Source organism: Lynx canadensis, chromosome B2 (assembly GCF_007474595.2).
Source record: "Lynx canadensis isolate LIC74 chromosome B2, mLynCan4.pri.v2, whole genome shotgun sequence".
Classification (NCBI taxonomy): Eukaryota; Metazoa; Chordata; class Mammalia; order Carnivora; family Felidae; genus Lynx; species Lynx canadensis.
The window spans coordinates 111,433,078-111,438,634 of NC_044307.1; positions in this window are offsets into that span (position 1 = coordinate 111,433,078).

Below are 5,557 nucleotides of genomic sequence, written 5' to 3' on the forward strand. Positions count from 1 at the left end.
GGAAACGAGACATTTAGCTAGAACCCTCTGTAATAGACTTTATGACTTTCTCTGGCTCAGATGCAGATGATTTTCCTGTACACAGCTTTTGAGATTATTAAGGATCATTATTGCTGCCTCTTTGTAAAGCCATGTCAGGAAGGGGCCGTGTTTCTAGCAGCAACTGAAGAAGCATCACAAGTGGGAATGAATTCAGGACAACCAAAGAATGCAAGAAAAACCAGAGATATGGAATTCTTTCCGCACTAAAAAGTACATTAAAGTGTATTAAAGTGTACATACAGAAAACGTTTTCAAAATGTCAAGGGTTTCTGATATCAAGACTTAAATACTTGGCCAATAAAAGAGTCCATGGGGACATGATGGTCAAGGCTCTGATGTGTAGTCTGTCTTTACACAGCAACAACATCAAAAACCCTTGTCTCTGAATATCACTTCTCTCTAAAAATAAAAATGAGTATGCTCTCTTCTGCCCCTTTTTTTTTTCTAACTGGAATCATAAAAGTATCAGAAACCCATAAACACTTTGCTACGTTTTAAGAAAAAATGTGCCATTATACACATAAAAACATAAATCAGTCAGTTGTATAGGATTGGGTATTTGCCTACTGATTTGTAAATGCTTAAGTAAATGTTTTTCAGAAATATATAAGATTTTCATGATAGAAAATTATGAAATGTTTTTTGGATCTTCAATCCACAGAGAAGACCAGTAATATTCTTTCTTTTGAATTCATTTATCTAAACGTTTTTATTTGGGTGTCTAATGAACATGTCACGTTTAACATTTACAAAAAAACCAAACTTCTCTTCTCTCACTCTGAGCCTGCTTCCCCTTTAGCCTTCCCATCTCCCCAAGTGTCCTGGAACCTTCTGGGTTCCAGGACTCAAAACATTCCAATCATCCTCTCTTCCCTGTCTCTGTCTCAAAATCACATCCAATCAGCTCACTAATACTGTGGGCTCTCCTTCAAAATGTAATATCCATGCTGACCACTTCTCTAACAAGGACCTCACTACCCTGTCCTAAGACTTCAACATTTTCCACCTGGAATATTTTAATAATCTGAAAACTGGTCTCTTTGCTTCTGCCCTTGGCGCCTAGAGTGGATTTATAACACATTAGTGAGAGTGAGCTCAGATCATTTCACTTTCTCAAAACCCGCAAGACTAAAAACCAATGTCCTTATGATGGAGAATGAGGAGAGTTGATAAGAAGTTTGTAAGCACCAGAAGAGCAGAATAGCAGATTTTCTGGTTGGGTTGCATCTTGTCACCTGTGTAATGCAAAAGTAATTGTTAAATACTTTAATTTCTTGCTTCTAAAGTTCTACGCAATATACCCCCTCACCCATGACTTTGGCTTTTCTAGAGATTTCTTAAGAATATTTCTTCTACTCTTTATACTCTGGCCAAATTTTCATCCTTGCTGTGCCAAGACTTTGCTAAGCATTCCTCCAGCTCAGAACCTTTGCCCTTCTGTTCTTTCTGCCTCTCCCCAACTCCCCAAAATCCATGTGGCTTATTCCCTCATTTCCTTCATCTTTGCTCAAAAGTCACCTTCTTAGAACTCTCTAAATTTCCCTATTTAAGATTATATGGCCCTATGGTTCTTCATACTTCCTTTTTCTGGTCTATTGCTTCCCCATAGCTTTTATCACCTTCTAATACACCAAATAGCTTATTTATTTTGTTTATTTTACATCTTTTTCTAACAGAATATGAACTCCACACAAGCAGGGGTTTTTGCCTGTCCTTTCATTACTGGTGCCTTGAATAGTGCCTGGACTTAGCAGCAAATCCAAAAAGACTGCATGAAGATCTTAATTTGTTTCAGCATGTTATGTTATGCTTTTAAGGAGAGTTATTTATTTATTTATTTATTTATTTATTTATTTATTTATTTTTGAGAGAGAGAGAGAGAGAGAGACAGAGAGAGAATTTCAAGCAGGTTCCATGCCAATTCAGGGCTCGAACTCATGAACCGTGAGATCATGACCTGAGCTGAAATCATGAGTTGGGCGCTTAACCAACTGAGCCATCCACATACCCCAAGGAAAAGTTGTTTTTTTTTTTTTTTTCTTAATAAGAAACCTCTTTTTGTTATTCATCTTCAAAGGGGGAATTTTTCCCTCTCTGATGATGATGGAAACATGAACCAATAATTAAATTCCCCTCTCCCTCAGATCTGGTCTCTACCCGAGAACTTCAGTTTTATATGACTCTTTGAGCTTTGTCTTTGGAAGTTACTCTAAGATCATTTGATTCTTGACCTATAATATGCATATCTTACACTCAGTTTTGGAAAGACTACAAGATAGCTCAGATGAAAAGTCACTTTGAGGTCAAAACCATAGTAAATTGTTCTTTGTTGATTATCTTAGTTCCAATTTAAAATTTGCAAGTTAAAAGATCATAACTCTTCCAATATTGGAAACTAGATTAAGAGAAAACACCAAGATAGTTAGTTTAACTGGAAAGGAGAAAGAGGAGAAGACAAGGGGGAAAAGAAATTATGATCACTCCTTCTCTGAAACAATTACAACATAAATGAAGTTTTATGGTGTTTCTAAATAATCTTTTCATGATCTTAGAAATAGGTATTATAACTATTTAGTCTGGGAACACTTTAACAGAAGTCATATCTGTTGGGTTTTATATTTGATACCTTTTGTATATTTTTTAATTTGGAAATTTTAGTTCTGACACCACATGGCAGGAATTGTTCATATATTCTAACTGCTTTACTCCCTTCTCCTCTGTACGATTGCAGCTATCATTTTCTGAAACTCATAATCACATTTGTTACCCCTAACTAACCCCATACTTTGTATCCCTACAATTTGGACTGACTTTGGCATAATCTTAGTAACTAAATATCTTCGATACTGGTTCTTGGTGTGATAGGTTTCTGATTTTTATCCTTTGCAGTTTATCTTCTCTTTCTCGCCAAACCTATGTTATTCCCTTTACTCCACTGCACTGTGTGCCTTTCTCTACATTGTAATAATTCAAGCCTCCAGTTTTACAATCTGCTACCAGGTCTTCTATTAACAAGACACTGAGAATAAGTATGGTGTTGAATGTGAAATTGAAGAAGGAACTATAATGTGAAAAATGAGAATAGATGTTTGAAAATGTTTCGGAAGACAACCAGTCTTTCAGTGGCTTTGTAATAGGCATGATGTAGCATATTGGTAATCAGTGTAGATCATATTTCTTGCCGATTACCCAAATATATGACAGGGTTAATAAGGAATGTGGAAAACCTTCTATAGAGAAGAGACTAAATGGCCTGTGCTTGGGAAAAGGCAGAATTCTCTTGTGTGAATTCTCTGGACAGTGGGAGGTATTTGCCTCTGTGACATCCTTTTTTGCCAGTTTCCAAGAATGTGTTTAGCATTACATCAGAAATAAAGGGTTCAAGTTCAAGTATACACAGTGCATGGAAGATGCTGTTGTTCACATCATCTTATACTGAATTTTGTTGTTTTTTTAATGTGTCATTTTTATGATTGAATCCTAGGAATATATTCATTGGTAAATTTTATTAATTCTATCTGCTTTCAAATGGATTTAGAAATTTTACAGTTCCTCTATTATATTCTTAAAACCATAGTATTAATGTTTCACTTCATGTCAAGGTTATTTCATGTCCCTTTGGATCTCTGAAGATGAATGAAGTTCTGCTAAATAAAATGTCACTAAATGAAATTTCAGATTCAGAAATGTGAATGTGTATATATTTCTTTCAATCTTTTTATCATAAACTAAACTCCTGTAAATTTAGAAAACCTATCATATTAAATAGCTATGAATAGATTTGTTATTAAATTATGGAGATATGGCATTGATGTTAGCATATGGGAATATATAATGCTTTCAAATGGATTTTAAACATGTGTGGGCATATTTTAATGTTATTTTGAATTTATTGTTGATTCGATCCAATATCTTTGATAAAATTTGATATAAACTCCAAATCACTGTAAAGTCACATCTTGATTTCTAGAATGATGGAATGGAGATACAAACCAGCATGAGTTATAAAGTCCAGCCCCGAAGCAGTGGAGTGGGTTGAATGATGATTTCAGTTTATTTCATTTTAACATTAACAGATGTTTATTGAGTGTTTGCTCTGCCCCAGACACTGTTCTAAGTTCCAGGGACATGGCAGTGAAACAAAGCTCCTGCCCTTCCGGAAATCAGATAGTGTGTTAAGTGTGATGAACACTCCTAATTTAATTTGTGTGACCTCTGGCCCTATTTCCTCGTCTGTGAAATGGGGCAATTATTGTTTCAACAATATGAGCTAATTTTTTAAACAAACTTTTGGTGTTTATTTATTTCTGAGAGAGCGAGAGAGAGTGCATGCGAGAGGGAGAACGAGTGGGGGAGGGGCAGAGAGAGAGGGAGACAGAGAATCCGAAGCAGGCTCCAGGCTCTGAGCTGTCAGCACAGAATCAGGAACTAATTTTTGATAACCTGGCCCCTTCCTTTTCATGGAAAAATGCAGTATCATCTTCTCATATCCATGCTGTTTTGGGGAAGACTGTTACAGTTTTTGGTTCCTTCCTTTCTGCTCTGCACTGGTAGTAGTTCAAAGCTGCAACACTCAGGGATATAGCATCTCACAGTCTGCCTCTCGGGGTGACCCAGAGGTGTCAGCTCTTGCCCAGTTTTGCCCCTTTTCAGGCAATTTCCTACTGCTTTAACTCATTATAACTGAAAAATGAACACTGATTTTCATCAGAAAAGAAGACAAAGAGGAACCAAAGATAAACAAATTCCTATAGACTGTTCAATTTAACCTTTCCATTTAATCTGAACCACAAAGCCACTATTTTCCTGGACATGTTTGGATGTATTCTATGTCCCACTGTTAGGGGGAACTCTGACCATTGTAGCTCCAGAGGCGCTAATGTAAGTAGCATTAAAAGGATTATTTCCTGCTTGGTATGTGAAGCGAGAATCTTTGCCTTTATAAAGTGGTCGTATTATAAAATACCTTAATAACTCACCATGTGCAAGTCTCAAAATAAGGGTATCAGGAATATTGATTATAACTTAGATAGAAGGAGCTGTGAATAAATAAAAGTTTCCCTTTTTGAAACATAGGAAAAAAAAACCCAGCAAATGACTTTCATCTTAAGGAAACGGAGCTTCTCTATTTTCATTCGTATAGAAAATCACTAAAGGTGAGCGCTTGTGTTAGGGCAGGCTGATTCTATGTTAATCAATAAACAGAAAAATTGAGTTATTTCACATACTGACTTTTATAAAGAGATATTTAAGAACACCAGCAATTGACTCATTACATTTATGAAGGAAAAAAAACACATAATTTAGTATGGTCATAATAAAGCATCTTGTTTCTAGAAGCAGGAAGTTATGGACACCATTCAGATTGCCTACTTTTGTGAACTTATTTGTTTATGAAGTCTCTATAAATTTATTTCCCTCATTGATTATATATACTGGGGATTTTAGCCAGTCTCAGAAAAAAATAGTGATTTTTACACATCTTTATTACTAAAGGGTGACTGAAAACATTTTT